Raw genomic sequence first — 16729 nt, forward strand, 5'->3', positions numbered from 1 at the left:
CTTCACACAGCAGCTTTCCAGGAATTCTCAGTTCTCCTTTTTAAAAAAATTATTTATTTATATTAGAGGGACAGAGAGCATGTAAGTGGGGGAAAGAGGCAGATGCCGGGGGAGAGAGAGGGAGAAAGGGAGAGAGAGAGAGAGAGAGAGAGAGAATATCCCAAGCAGACTCCATGCTTAGCACAGAGCCCAACATGGGGCTCGATCCCACAACCCTGGGATCGTGACCTGAGCTGAAAACAAGAGTCGGACACTTAACCGACCAAGCCACCAGCTGCCCCTCACCTCTCCTTAAAGTAATAAGTCAAACTAGTTTCTTTATTTTTATTTTTTTTTTTAACATTTATTTATTATTGAGAGACAGACACAGAGCATGAGCAGGGGAGGGGTAGAGAGGGGGAGACACAATCTGAATCAGGCTCCAGGCTCTGAGCTGTCAGCATAGAGTCTGACGTGGGGCTCAAGCTGACAAAGTGTGAGATCATGACCTGAGCCGAAGTCAGCCGCTCAACCGAGCCACCCAGGCACCCCCAAACTAGTTTCTTAACACTGTAATATTTAGTGCCAGTTGCCATTTCTTTCCCTAATCTAATCATTCAGCTGCAGCTAAAATTTTTTACAGGTTTATTGAAAAAAAAAGTTGGTGTGACGGTAACCAAGTACAAGGCATGTGTTTATCATTAGCCTCGGCTTTTTCTACCACCAGCTCTGTGTCTAGGTCTGAAGCTATAGTTCTCCCAGAATGTCTTGCCCGGAGAATAGCAACCACAGGCTTCTTGCCCTAACCAAGCCCAGGGCACTGATTGTTTCCTTCCTGTACTTTGCAGAAATTGGCCTCCTCTGTTGGATTTGAAGTCATGAGTCTGGATCACAGTAAGTGGCACACTCTGCTTAATGAATCATTAGTAGAACAGAGAAAAGAACAGACTCAATTACATGCTGGGCTGGTTAACCAGCCTTTCCCTGAACACTGCCCTGCTCCAACCTACACCGAAACAGGGAAGCTTTTGTATAGCAATGAGTCCCTTACCAGTGGTTCTGTCTGTTGAACCTAGGACCCATATTCTACATTCTTGATTGATTTTAATCTGACTTGGCAGCTGTCTTAAGTACTGCAGCCATCTGCAAGCAGGAATAATGAGGGCTTTGTACAAACAGCATAGCTGCTGGGCTCCCTGCCTCGTTTCCCTCTTTCTGTCTTCTTGACCACATGCTCCGTGCTTGCTCGCTTGCAGGTGTCAAACTCTGTGTAGTGGCCCTTCAGGGCCAGACTCCTGGGGCTTGCTCGGGAGTTGATGAGCCCAAGAAGTGAGGGGAAAGAGAGTGGCGGACAGATAAATGATAAACACGTGATCAGATGATGATAAGTGCTACCCTTCTCTCCTTTGCAGCTGGGGCTCTAGCCTCAGAATATTAAAGTTCCTTGAACGACCTATATTCTCTTCCACCTCAGTGGCTGAATGCCTGTGGAAACCCTCCTCAGCATTCAGAAAACCTCAGCCCTTTTCACTTCTTCACTGAGACCTCCCTGACATTCCCTAGATCGTGACCTATTGTTGTTTGGCCACTGCTATTAGTCCAGACATTCCCTACCAGCAGGGACATTGTTTTTCCATTTTCTGTGTCTCAGAAACTTGACACGGTACCTGGCATATAAAGATTGGTCAATAATTCTTGGTTGACTGACTGAATGGGTCAGGGGAAAGTTGAAGGCCAACCTGAATTTATTACATAAATAATGCAGAGCTCCTGTGATATCCCAGGGGAGCTAGACAATCCAAAAATAAACACATTACTCTGTCATGTAGTGAGAAGTGCCAAGAGGTGAGGAGAAGGGAGTGACAGCAGGAGACACACAATAAGCAGATAAACAAATAGGTCAGGAGGTGAGAAACAGCACCAGAAACATGCCAGAGAGGGGCAGCGGGTGTTGCTATTTCTTTTTTTTGTTAATTAAAAAAAATTTTTTTTTATTTTAGAGAGAAAGAGTATGAGCAGGGGAGAGAGGCAGAAGGAGAGAGAGAATCCCAAGCAGGCTCCATTCTCAGTGCAGAGCCTGACACGGGTCTCAGTCCCATGACCCAGGAATCATGACCCGAGCCGAAATCAAGAGTCGGGCACTTAACCAACCGAGCCATTCAGGCATCCCAGAGGTTGCTATTTCTGATAGAGTGGCCAGGGAAGGCCTGTCTGGCAATGTGATATTTGAGCATAGATCTGAAGAAAGTGAGGGTATGAACCTGTAGAATCTGGGGGATAAGCTTTCCGGGGAAAGAGAGAACAGAGAGTGAAATCCTAAAGATTGGTGGGAGGAAGCTGGCATGGCTGGAGTAGTGAGTGAAGAGGAGAGTGACGAGAGGTGAGATTTAAAAAGAAGAAGAAGAAGAAGAAGAAGAAGAAGAAGAAGAAGAAGAAGAAGAAGGAGGAAGAAGAGGAGGAAAAAAAAATCAACAAAAATGCAGCATTGATTGGCCATAAGTACTGAGGTTTGAGCCCAGGTAAATATGATGAACCATCAGCAAAAATTTACAAATGAGACCCTGGATTCCTACTGTTGGAAGGGAGAGAAGCTAGAGGGATGGAAGGGTATGGGGAAAGGGGGGAGTTCCTAATTTTGAAAAATGAGGCAATACCAAAAATTACAGTCTAGTGTACTTGATGTAACTCCCAGGTAATTGATTACAATATTCAAAGAATGATTTAGCACCCACACAGGAAATTGCTGAGCTGTAGGAGCTAGGATGGTGGGGTCACAAAGAACGTAACATCAGTCATTAGATTTCCTTTTACTTGTACTTTTGCTAATGATGTGAGACTGGTTGGTCAAAGTAATGTGGTGTAAATAGTGTACAGAGAGTTCTGCAAGGTGTTTGGCAAGGTCTCAGTATCGGTCGAGATGGACAGATAGGCCTTATTAGGTGGCTTTGTTTTTTTTTATTTCTTTTGTAAATTGTGGTAAATTACACATGATATGAAATTTACCATTTTAATCATCTTCAAGTATGCAATTCAGTGGTATTAAGTATATTTTCAATGTTGTGCAAGAGTTACCACTAGTTGGTTGTAGAACTTTTTCATCACCTCAAAAGGAAACCCCATACCCATTAAGCAATCACGCCCTATTCTCCCCTCCCCCAGGCCCTGGAAATTACTGCTCTGCTTTTTATTTTATTTTTTAATTTTTATTTAAAGAAATTTTTAATGTTTATTTATTTTTGAGAGAGAGACACACAGAGTGCAAGTGGGGGAGGGACAGAGAGAGAGGGAGACACGGAATCTGAAGCAGGCTCCGGGCTCTGAGCTGTCAACACAGAGCCCGATGCGGGGCTCTTGCGCTGTGAGACCATGACCTGAGCTGAAGTCAGCCACTTAACTGAGCCACCCAGGCGCCCCCACTAGTTTGCTTTTTTTAAAAAAAGTTTTTATTTTTTATTTTTGAGAGAGAGAGTGAGGGAGGGAGGGAGGGAGGGAGGGAGAGGAGCAGGGGGAGAGAGAGAGAGAATCTCAAGCAGGCTTCACACTCCATGTGGAGCCCAACACGGGGCTCAATCTCATTACCCTGGGATCGTGACCTGAGCCGAAATCAAGAGTCGAATGCTCAACTGACTGAGCCACCCAGACACCCCTATTTTTTTTTTTGAAAGAGCACAGGAGTAGGATAGGGGCAGAGGGAGAAGGGGAGAGAGAATCTTAAACAGGCTCAGCGTGGAGCCCAGTGCAGGTCTCTGCCTCATGACCATGAGATCATGAGCTGAACCAAAATCAAGAGTCAGATGCTTAACCAACTGAGCCACTCAGGTGCCCCTGACCATCTGTTTTTAATCATTTTGGGTATGCCTAGGGGTGGAATTGCTGGCCTACATGGTAACTTTATGTTTAACCTTTTGAGGAACTGCCCAACTGTTTCCCATAGCAGCCGTACCACTTTACAGTCCCATCAGCAATATATGAGGATTCCAATTTCTTCACATCTTCACTAACATTTGTTGTTTTCTGGTTTTTGGTTTTTGGTTTTTGTTTTAAATAGCCAGCCTAGTGGATGTGAAATGGTATCTCATTGTGGTTTTGATTTCTATCTCCCTAATGATTAATGATGAGTATCTTTCATGTACCTATTGGCCATTTCTACATCTTCCTTGTAGAAAGGTCTATTTAAGTTCTTTGTATATTTTTAAAAATTGTTTTGATGATTTATTTTGTATTAGCATAACACTTTATTTGCTGAACGAATATCCGTTGAGTAATCTTACATGTCTGCCAGTTTTGGGTGATAAATAGAAAATGAAGGAATGAAAAACAATGAAGGTATGACATCTAGAAAGGGATGCCCAGGTATAATTATAGATACTGTAAATCCTGTACGGTTATGATTGTGCACCTGTTGGTGTTTTACATATATAAGTTACTTGGTGTAGAAAATAACGCAGAGGCTGGATTATCAAGAAGTTACATGAGTAGTGAAGGTTAGTCAAGGATAATTGGTTGAAATAAAAATGATGATAATGGTGATGATTTTGACTAGTGAAATAATATTGATGGTGTGAAGTCTGTTTTTTTCAGGTATACAGAATATGTTTTCTCTATGCCATTAAGGTAGAATACACTTACCACTTACGTTATCGTACAGGTTCCTTGGTGTGCAAGCTGGCATCAGTCTGTGTGCCAAGACTTTTCTCCTCCATCTTCACACTCCTTCTAGATCACAGGCCTAAGCCACTGACCGGATTACCTGTCATTTGGCCCTCCTCCACATAGTGATGCTCTTCACAGTAATGGATTTTTCTGTCACTAAATTTTCAAAATTATAAAATATAAGGCATTTCTCTATATGAACAGGGTAATTAGGGACCTCTGGATCTGCACCACCTGCCTCCTGAGCATGTTCTAGGCCATTACCATCAGCCCTCCTGGTTGGCAAGATTTAAACATAAATTCAAAGTTTACATTACCCATATGTTCTTCCTTTTATGGTTCTTTATTTTGTCTTGTAGCGGTAACATGATCTTCTCCACCATGACTTCATGCAGTCTTTCCCAGACCGATCTACTGACTGTCAGTGAACACTGCTCACTTTCCCCTATGATCTCCATCATCAGAGAACTCTTTTTCCCTTTGACACTATCTAGGGACATTTTCTTTGTAGAAGCCATGTGTCTCTGCAGTGCATACATGGTGATTCTTTTGTTCAGGCATCAGAAGGGAACTTAGCACCTTCATAGCATCAGCCTCTCCCCCAGAGTCTCCCCAGAGAAAAGGGCCACCAAGAACATCTTGCTGCTGGTGAATATACTGGGTAGACTTTGTAATTTCATCCTCCACTACCCTTTTCTGGGTGTATGGACCAATAATCCTGGGATTCCAGAGGCTGCTAGTCAGTACCTATGCTACTGTCAGTCCTTTGGTGCAAACGAGTTCTGCTAAGAGGATAATCAGTGTTCCACAAAATATGCAGTGGAAGTACCTTATTATTATTATTATTATTATTATTATTATTTTACAATTTAGCAATCAGAATATTTTTCTGAAAAACAGATTCTTCTGCCTATAAATTAAACTATTCAAGTTGCACAGAATTTCTTATCTCATCTTTTTAATTTATGGAGTTAAAAATTTATTGTCTCAAGGCACCTGGGTGGCTCAGTTGGTTGAGTGTCCAACATCAGCTCAGGTCATGATCTCACGGTCTGTGAGTACAAGCCCCCCCATCAGGCTCTGTGCTGACAGCCCAGAGCCTGGAATCTGCTTCGGATTCTGTGTCTTCCTCCCTCTCTGCCCCTGCCTGCTCATGCTCTGTCTGTCTCTCTCTCTCAAAAATAAATAAACATTAAAAAATTAAAAAAAAATTATTGTCTCAGGGCGCCTGGGAGGCTCAGTTGGTTGAGTGTCTGACTTGATTTCAGCTCAGGTCGTGATCCCAGGGTTGTGGGATTGAGCCCCACATCATGCTCTGTGCTGGGTGTGGAGCCTGCTTAAGATTTTTTTTTTCTCTCTCTCTCTCTCAAATAAAAAACACTATTATCTCTAAATACTTTTGAATTTGATGCTGCCATGGATTATGGAGCTCCTTTAGTTTGATGTCCATGATGATTTGATATTTCCATATCAAATCACTTACTGTTATTTTCCTTTTATCTTCATATGTAAAAACTTCTGTTTCTCCTAGAAGTGTACTCTTAAGAAGCTGCTATTGGGAATCACATCACTCAGTTAATTTATTTTTGAAAACATTTTAACTTAACTCTTACTCGTTATAGATATTTTCACTAAGTTTCAAATTCTAGCTTGAATACTTTTGCTTGGCACCCAATATTTGTTTTTCTGTCTTCCACCTCTGTAGAAGCTGTAGAGGTTTTTACTCTCACTTTTGTAGGTTTTCTCTCTTTCCTCCTCATTGCTTTTAAGTGTTTTCATTATTGTTAATGTTATGCAGTTTGATTGTTATTTCTTTTAAGTAATTTTTGTTTTCTCTCTTTTTGACAAACTGTACTTCTGAATTCAAACTGTACTGTCTGGCTTTCAATTTTAGAAGCTTATAAATCACTGTTTTTGATTATCGCTTTGAAATTCTCTTTATATCCTTTGCACATTTTTAAATAGGGTTGTTTGTCTTTTTGTTTTTAAGTTGTAGGAGTTTTTTATATATTCTAAATATTAGACCCTGATCAGATATATGATTTGAAAATAGTTTCTCCATTCTGTATCTAGCTTGTTTTTTCACTTTCTTGGTAGTATCTTTTAATTCACAAAAAGTTTTTAATTGTGATGAAGTCTAACATATCTATTTTTTTCTTTGCTTGTGGTTTTGGTGTCATGTCAAAGAATCCATTGCTAAATCCAAAGTCATAATTTCTCTCTAGATTTTCTGCTAAGAGTTTTACAGATTTAGAGACCCCCCGCCCGTGCCCCCCACCCCCCCAACTGTTACTCCAATATTTATGGAGGAGCTGGAAGGGTCAGGCAGCACCCTGTCAAGTAACAGTGGGAACTGGGAAGCCTTGGGAGGTCTGTCAAAGGAAGGGCCTCCTGGTGAGAGGAATATCCTCATGTTGAAAGCCCACCAGGAGAGTTTGCTTCCCAGCACCCATTCAGCCTTTAGTCTTCAGACCTTGCAGACCTTCCTCCCAGGGCTCATTAAATACAGGCTTCCTTTCAGGGGCAGAAGTTAACTGGGCCCTCAGTAGGGTTTCTACAGTTAGCCAGAGGTTAGAGAAGCCACTGTGTTAATAGACTCCAGAAAGTAGTATAGAGCCAACCATGTAGCTCTGTGGGGCTCTCAGTGCACACATACCCAAGGCAGTATCCCAAGAGGTGACCAGGAGCTGCTCGGTGGCTTCCCCAGGCCTTGCAGGGCTTGCTTGACTTGGCCTGGTTGATGACCAGACAGAGCAGGAGGTATTAGCCTCTGCACACACTCCTCCCTCAGCTAGGTGGCCTTCCAGCGCAACCTGACTGACTCTTCTGCTTCCTTTTTCCACTTTGAAGGACCCTTGAGATTACATCAGGCTCAAACAATAATCAAGGATAACCTCATTATTTTAAAGTTAGCCAGGGGCACCTGGGTGGCTCAGTCAGTGAGGCGTCTGACTTCAGCTCAGGTCACGATCTCACGGCTCGCGAGTTCAAGCCCCACATTGGGCTCTGTGCTGACAACTCAGAGCCTGGAGCCTGCTTCTGATTCTGTGTCTCCCTCTCTCTCTTCCCCTCTCCTGCATGCACTCTGTTTCCCTCTCGCAAAAACAAACATTAAAAAAAATTTAAAGTTAGTTGATTAGCAACCTTAATTCCCCTTTGCCACGTAATGTTACATATTCCCAGGTTCTAGGGATATAGGACATGAACATCTTCTGGGACCCATTACTCTGCCTTCCACCCCTTCCTTGTCATCTTTAGAGCTTGAAAGGATCTTCAGACTTCTGAGAAGAAACCAGGGGATGAAGTCATGGGCAGCTTTATCATCCCATATTTTCCTTTCATTGAACATACACTGCCCTAGGGCTTCTGCAGTCTTTGGGCATAAGCCTTGTGACCACCTGATGAGTGGTCATGCCAACTCAGCCGGGTGACTTGCCAACAACCCCAGGGAAGATGTATGTCTCCCTGGGTGAACCCTTCTGTGTTTCCAAATGGTCATAGCATTAGGTCAGGTGGTGCCACTATTAAATCCCAAGGCAGCAACAAATACTATACATACTACATAATGCAGTGGTAAACCAGGTTTATTGAGGAAACTTAGAGGAGGACCAATGAAATACATGACAGTGTCACACATGTGCCCTTCTCCCAACTCTTCTCTTTCCTGTAGAGAAGTGCTTGAGGGCAGGGTACAGCTGGAAGCACCAGGGTTGGCTCCAGGAGAAGGACTGTGCTCCTCTGTACTCATAGAGAAGTTGAGAGGGGCAGGAGGCGCCCGATCGGGAGCGCATCGTCAGGACTTAGGAAGACTTGAGTTCATGGTCAATGGAATGGCTCTGCCAAGGTGAGTTGCATCCTAATCTTGGAATTTGCATAAAGCAACCACCCTTGTCAGCTGAACACCTCGAAGTCCTTCCTGTGAGATAGCCTGTCACTAGGTTCCCTGAGGGGAGGCACAGGCCCATCCAGCACACCATCTGTCTCTCTCGAGATGGCAAATTGATCAGATTTTCAGACGATACCCGAGTGGATGGGGTACCAGATCCAGAATCAGGATTTTGAAAGATAGAAGCCAGCCAGAAAGATGAGTAAAACCTAATCACACATCTATTTGTGATCTTCTTCCTCTCCTTCTCCTTTCTTCTTCTTTTTTCCAAAGGTGTCTAAAAACTCCAACATCATAAGTTCAGAGTAAGTGAGATGGGTCACCTGTGGAAAAAGAGATTTTCTGGGCCAGTTAACACATCAATATATGTATTAATCCAAGATTAATTTTAAGGACCTATTTTTCCTTCAAAGAGTAACAAAAGATGGAAAGAATAGATACCTGCTTGAGGAAAATAAACATGAAAATAATTACTAGTACTCTTAACAGGAACCCAGAGGCTACCCAAGTAGCCTACCAAGGGAGGCATTAAACATGCCCGAATTTATTTCCAACATCCCGCAACAAATGAATGTTAAAATTTCAACGTGTGTCCTTCTAAATTGGCAAACTCAAAGCCCACTGGTTACCAAACATTTTGCTTGATGTGGTGATATCTGTCCTCCACTCTTCAAGAGCAGCTGTCACTGTAAGACTGTTCCACTCCAGGTGCCATACATAATGCAATGAATGAATAGGGTGCATACATGAGGGCTGGGGTGGGAGTAGAAAAAGTACAATTGAGACACCAAATCAGAAACGGTATTATTCTAGAGTCAACTTCCCCACCATAAATTTTTTAAAACCTCAAAATCCATCAAAATGCTTATATAATATTTTTCATCTTCAATATCAGGAGAGCACCAAAGAACAAGCCAATTACTTTCTAAAAAATTTATGAAAAAGTAAATCATAGAATTCCATTCAATTTTAAACTACGTATAATATTTATGAGTCCACAAATTGCAAATGAAAAAATAAGGAAAGGTAATAAAAGTGATTTGTTTCCAACTGGGAAACATGCATTAGAAAATTCGAATCTGCTCTTGCAGTCTTGTTCACCAGATTTTCTCCTGGGGGCCTGGACAGTTAACATTAACACAGATTTTTCAGATGAAGAATGCCCCCTAAGGTTTGAATTTTCACAACTGACTAATTTTGACAGTTTTAGCTGATATCAAAGGACCTAACTCTTAGCCAGACCCGGGAAAAAAATGCATAATGTAACCTAGGAATGTCTGTGTCCCTCGTCCGGTTCCAATCACCACCATTTATAACATTCCCATGACTCTAACTGAAATCTTTTGGCTCGCACTGTTACTTCAACTTGCAAACAGCAGTAGGAGAAAGGGAACTGATAAATAAAACATCCAAGAATATTATAATTTCCAAGTGTTGACAGAAAACCCATCTGAATGCTACAGCAGGCATGATTTTAAAGTAATATTTGGTGTTTGAAAACACGAACAAGTATTCTGTGTTGTGTGGTAGTATTTGAACTTAAGTTAACTGATTACTTAGAACTTTTCAGAAACATGAATTCATATATCAAAAATAGGTGTCTACCCTTGGCCAAGAGAAAACAGGAATCGTCCCAAAACCCAGGGTAAAATTGAAGTGCTATATGTGGATAAGATGACATCTTCATGAGTGACAAAGAAAAAAATTCAATTCGGTAGGGGGCTACTGGATGCTTCTAAAACAACTAAACTGATTCTCAGTTCTCAGGTGGGAAGCACCAAAATTGCCATCTCTCTTGATCTTAGCACTATACATTTCAAACACTTTTTTTTTCCTTAAAGTTACTTGCAGACTAGATGTTGGTGTTTCCTAAGTTATAGAAATAAGCACAGATGAGGGCAGTAACCCCCCAAAAGTGTTTTTGGAATGCTGATAACAAATAATCACCTCTTTTAGACAAAAATCTGCCTCAAAGAAGATGTGAATGCATTTTAAATTTTTCCAAAAAAACCTTATTTCTATCCACAATCTAAAACCAATGGTAAAAATGAAAAGTCCCAAAGAAAAATGTTGAACAGGTGCCTGGGTGGCCCAGTCACTTGAGCGTCTGACTCTTGATTTCGGTTCAGGTCATGATCTCACAGTTCGTGAGATCGAGCCCTGCGTCGGGCTCTGCGCTAACAGTGCAGAGCCTGCTTGGGATTCTCTTTCTCCCTCTCTCCCTGCCCCTCCCCTGCTCATGCATGTGTGCGTGTGCACACTCTCTCGATCTCTCTCAAAATATATAAATAAACTTTAAAAAAAAGAGAGAAAAATGTTGGAAAGAGCATTACATCTTCCTACTTCCCCAAGATAATGTCTTATTAATTTAGCAGAGGAAAATGGATAAATATATGCAATTTTTACATTTTACACTTTTACAGTCTATCCTTAAGCCTGCAGTAGTAATTGCCATTATGATCTGGAATGCTGCTTTAAAAAAAAAAAAAATGGTAGCAGTGTTCCAGATCATGACGGCAATTACTCGACTATAGGCCAAGCCCAGCCCACTGGTCTCCTCATCCCTATCCAGAATGTTCCGGTAGGGACTGAGGACTAAAATAGGAATTGTTTATGTATTTTAGAAAGTCTGATTATACCGAGGTGGTCAAGTAATACAGTCACTGGCGAATTCAGCTTCTCTCTGGGGGCTCCACTGATTTCTAGTGTCTTTTTTCTACCCACCCACTTCCTTCCCCTCAAACTTCTTCATGTGTTTCCAAATTTCTACCTCTTCAGTTCGCTTGCCCTTTTGTTCATGGAGCCTGGACAGATGTTGCTTCCATATCTGGCCTGCCCCCTCTGTCAGTCATGCGATGGGGATCAGATCTTTTTCCTCTTTCGTTTTTATTTTTTTCCTGAGACACAATTTGCCCCTTTACACTATCAGCCTCTATAAGGAAACATCCATTTCTCACCCCAGTTTGTCATGACCACTCAGACCAAATCCTGACTCCAAAAGATAAATGAAATTGTGTGTTTTCATTAAGGTCAGAGGCCAGTAGATTAGGAGAAAAAACTGGAAGTTCAGGGCTTCATTTGTGGATATTATAGCTTAGACATGTTAAGAAATCATCTAGACTGTCTTGAAAAGCAAATATGAAACTGAAAGAACCTTAACTTCATGGTTATGGTGGTACCCTCCTATATAAACTTAAAACGCCTAATCTTGTTTTTAAGGAAATGCTTTAAAATTCCTACAGTACGAATAATAGAAATCCAACCAGCAGGATAAAGGTCCAAATTGTAGAGAAAGAAAAAAGATTGCAATTCTACTGAAAAAGGAGCCCTACTTTCTGTGAAGAAAAGTACAAGGTGGCCAGCCCTGACTCAGCACAGATGGGGCAATAATAGCCTAAATCGAATTCTTCTGCTGCAGGATTATCCATTTCATTAGGGATTTCGATTCAGAGAGAGCTGTGCGTTTTTGCTCATTCTTATTCTCACAATAATAATATCCTTTCCTTGAGCTAGTCAATTTTATCTAAAGTTCTCTATGGCTAAGACTGCTAGAAGCTATAATACCCAGCAGAATCTTTTGTATGTTGCAAAGTAAGGGCCAAGGAATATTATTCTTTATGTTGTGACCCTAGTGATCTCCCCCTTTCTATCTCATTTTTATTTAAATTTATAGGAGGACAGAGAAAAAATGTTGAATTTCTCTGTTATCCCTAGTCTGTGACCCCTGTCAAATTGCTTTTATCTCAATAAAACTGTTTCCATAACACATATTTTTAACATCTAATTTTACATGATGAAGCATGAATGACTATTCATGATAAAACTTCAAAAAATACCCATTGATGTTGTTGCACTAATTACTTGAGCATCCCCTGTGTAAAACCATAGAATTATTTCTAATATTTGCTTGAATAGATCATTTTTCTTGTGAAGGACCCACGAATAGAGTCAAATAGAATCAGCAGGGTATGTGCCTACAGGGAAAAATGAATCTATGCCTGTCTTTATTATGATAATGGTATACTTTTCTCTCAAGAAATAAAAGCTCATTGCATCCATCCCATAACCCTCTTGTGACAGTGTTAGGAAATGTTTTCCTCCTTTAGTGATCAAAATGATAGTGTTTGTGAAAGCCCTTTGTAAGCTCTAAAGTAGTATTCATGTGTGAGTTAGTATCGTTGTTGGGTTATACTTATTTATATCTGAGGCTAAAACGAAACACTTACATGTTGTTCTCATTTGGTTCCCCCAAAGCAGACCCTGAAACTAGGATTTGGGGGCAAAGAGTAAAATGGGCAGGTGATCCCAGGAAGCATAGGTAAGGGAGTGGGGACCGTTAGGCGAGGGAGGAAGTCACCAAAAAGGGTGAGTTATGAGTCATTATACCCATGTGCAAATGAAGCTCAGGGGAACTGAGCAGCCTCTGAGCCCAAGGTATTTAGCCACAGGCTTCTGTCCCTCATTGATTAAGAGCTGCCCCCAGGGGATAATAAATCCCTGGCACTTCCTAGACTGCTGGGCACAGGCTGAGCCAGCTCCAAAGGTGCTAGAGAAAGCCCTCAGGCAGAGATGCAGGGAGACATGGGTCACTGCTTGAGGCGAGGAAGTGTCAGCATGCACAGGACTGTCTTCCCCAGTAGCTGCGGGTGAACCTGGGGTGGGCTGAGGGCATATGGGGCAGAGCATTTGTGGTGTGTGCTAAGAAGTCAACCGTCACATGCAGGCTCAGAAACAAAGTCTGGGATCTGATTTGTTACCTTGGTCCCAGGCGGATCATAAACACTTTGCCTGAGTGGAGCATCCGAGGTGAGATTACTCTGGGTTTCCTTCAATACTGTGTATTGCCGCCACTATTAGCTATTTTTAGATGTTGAGATTGAAGTGCTGTCCAGCCTCTGCTGTGTTTCATGAAATTTACTGATAGGGTTGGGGAGGTACATTCTAGTACAGTTTGTTCTAACCCGGGGTTTTCATTAGACTCATCCAAGGAGCTTTGCAGGAAAATGCTGATGCCTGGGCCCCACCGATTTAAAATAAGGATCTCTAAGAGGAGTGGTGCCAAAGTCGTGTGTGTGTGTGTGTGTGTGTGTGTGTGTGTGTGTGTGTGTTTTAACTCTCCAGGTGATTTTTATTGCAGCCAAAAATGAAATCACTGGGTAATAAAGAAAATAGCTTTAGAAAAACTTTGAAATCAGATGGCCTTGGGTATAGATTTCTGCCTCTTCACTAAGCAGTTGTGTAACTTTCTATGAGTAACACGAGTTTTCTGGGCTCAGTTTCCTCATTTGTAAAACAGAGACGCTATACCTATCTCACATACTTGAGAGTTAAATGGATGCACGCACACACACAAAAGTCTACTCTTGTTCCAGTACGTAGTTGGCGCTTAATAAATGTCAGTTTTCACCTTTCCATTACTCTCTGACTTGGCTCTAAAAAGTGCCAGTGTGTCTCTATATGTTGGAAAATGAAAATTAAGCTTTCCTGTGTAGGTGGAGAGGGTGGAAAGCTATAAGAACAAAAGGAAGAGGGCAGGATAAGATTGTTGCACTGTCAGAAGTTAATGAGAGAGAATATAGCAAGAGAACAAACAACTGGTTGAAAATGGAAACAAAACCACTAATGGGCTAAAAAAAAAAAAAAGAGTACAATTATGCAAAGGCTTCTTTTGGAATAAACTTAGGATGGCCTGAGAGCCAGTCCCTGCCAGGGATAAGTGGATACTGTAGCATCAGGCCTTATGAAGCATTTGTACAGAGTTGAAGTCTTAAGTGGAAATATCTTCAAGTATTTGAAAACATTTACTAAGGAGCCTTTACAACACCCTGTGTTAGGCTAAGTACCCTCCTCTGGGTTTCTTAGGTTACTTTTAAATTAGCATTTAATATTACATTCAAAGGAACTATTTCTGAATTGATTAGAAGCCTGTGAGTTTGTTTTGGGCAGGGCTATGTTCATTCATCAACAATGCCTGGTTCAAAATTGAAGTGCAGCCATTATCAAACTAAACTGAGCCAAAAGAGAGACTCGGGTCAATGCGGCAGACTTGGCAGTTGCCTCTCCCAACAAGTGGCAGCCTTAATCCCTTCCCCTTTTGTTTCGGGAATGCTGAGTTTGTCCAGTTAGAGAAGAGTCTAATGTCAGGAGAGACAAAACCTGCACCCATTTTACTTCCATAAAGGATGCCAGTCTTGGCAACCATTACGGTATTATGTTGGAAGACAGAGCAAAGAGTCACGAATAAATGGAGTCTGGGGCCCTTACTACTGGAGCTTGTCAGTTATGTGACCCAGTCCTGTTTCAGTTAGGTCTTCTGCAACTTGCAAGCCAAAGTTTCCAAGTGGATCTGGTTATTGTTGGGAAAGGCAGGCTCACATACATTGGCTCCCCACCTGGCCACATAAGAATGGGCCTTGGACCTTGACCACTACCTTGCCAAGAGGTAAAGAGCCCGCACAGCTTATGCTGCCTTGTGTGGGAAGATCTTTTCCTGTTTCATGCTCAATGAATGTTCCTTCAGTCTCCTTAACTCCATGTATGTCAACAGGCCACAGGCACACACCTAGCTTTTGGTATTGCAGACTCCATGGGGAGGGTCAAAGTTCTTCTGTGGCACAAGAGGGGTGTGCATAGACCAATTGCCCTGCATTGGCTTCCTGGGGAACCTGCTGGCTACGGCGGACTAACCCCCTTATTGTCACTGGTCTTGCTCTGTCTTTTCTCCATGTAAGTCAAGCATCATTCCATCTAGTGCTGGACTGTGTTGCGTTTTCCTTAGCAACTCCAGTACCAACATGCAATGGGCAGAAGTGTTTAGGGTCCTCTGGTGGCCTGTGTGCAGGGGATTGATAGCTGGTGCATGGTGTTCTGCTCGACAGTGATATATAGTCATATTTTGCACCAAAGTATAGTGAGTGCATTATTTTCAGACAAGCAGGATAATGACTAAATTTCTTAGCATTGCTAGTTGTATTAGTTGGAACTTTTCAAGACAGATGGTAAAACAAACAAAAAGGACTTTAGGTAAAAAGGGATTTATTAGAAGGACCTTGGGATGATTCATTGTACTTCTTTTCTCAGTGATGTGGTTTGTGGAAAGATGCCGATAGACAGAGTTAAAGGAGTATGTTTTCTCTGATGTCAAAAGATACAGAAACTTAGCTTCACGCAACAGCCTCACAAAGCAGGAGACGATGCAGTTTGCATCCTTGATTCCTCCAAGATCCTTTTAAGGACAGCAGGCACAGAGTGACAATTTTACTAGGTGAGAGAAACTTTCACTTGCTGCTTCTTTTGGGGTCTTTTTACTCTCTTAGCCCCTTTCAATCGTACCGGAGAGCCCGGCCACCTGCTTGCCTACTTGCCAGAAAGAAACGTACACAAAACAACCCTTGTACATTCCTCATTTGCCATGAGACTGGAGACATTAAAGGTAAATTTCCCACAAGTTTCTGGTTCTGAGCCTTCAGGCCTGCTTGAGGTCCATTCCATACTTCTAGAATAGAGATCAGAACCAACAAAGCAGTCTTGGCGAAGCAAAAACCAGGACGCCCCTGGGAACTTCAGGGATAAGATGACGATTCCCCTCAAGATTCCCTCCCTCCCTTGTTGCTCCTTCTCGATGCAGGATTCAACCAGGATTTTGAAAACCTGCTTGATGGCAGCTCAAGGGCTCACATCCTTCTAGCACAGATGCCTGAAAAGAAACAGTTCTTTTCCCTGGGCTGTTTGGAAAATGTCCAGAACAATCTTGGTCATGTACCCTCTCCTGTGAATCAGGTTTCTTAGCTCAGGCAGCTATACCAGAATATCATAGACTTGGTGGCTGAAGCAACCAACATTTAGTTCTCTCAGTTCTGGAGGCTAGAAAGTATGAAATTAGGGTGCTGGCATGGTTGGCTTCTGGTGTGAGCCCTCCTCCTGGTTTCCAGATGACCACTTTCTTGCTGTGTGCTCACACGGCAGGGTGCAGGAGAGGGGGCAAGCTCTGTCATGTCTCTTGTGAGGGCACTAATCCCATTTGTGAGGCTCCACCTCGACATCATTATTTCCCAATGAGCCCCTAATACCCTCACATTGGGGGCTGCGATTTCAACATGTGAATTTTGCGGGGACACAAAATTCAGTCTCTAACATGGGCTGTGGGGTGGTGATGGGAGCTGGGAGGAGGGTATTAGGATTAGCAGTGCCATTAAAACCACACAGTTGGAG

The 16729-nt window shown here is 42.3% G+C and overlaps 1 long non-coding RNA gene across 1 annotated transcript in view; it reads left to right on the forward strand.

Moving 5' to 3' along the window:
- Positions 1-16729, forward strand: part of LOC123595178 — a 68788-nt gene that overhangs the window by 16286 nt on the left and 35773 nt on the right. Inside the window, exon 3 of the long non-coding RNA XR_006711070.1 lies at positions 828-873. This is a non-coding gene — a long non-coding RNA (uncharacterized LOC123595178). The remainder of the gene's footprint in view (positions 1-827; positions 874-16729) is intronic.

This window comes from Leopardus geoffroyi, chromosome X (assembly GCF_018350155.1).
Source record: "Leopardus geoffroyi isolate Oge1 chromosome X, O.geoffroyi_Oge1_pat1.0, whole genome shotgun sequence".
In the NCBI taxonomy this organism is placed as follows: domain Eukaryota; kingdom Metazoa; phylum Chordata; class Mammalia; order Carnivora; family Felidae; genus Leopardus; species Leopardus geoffroyi.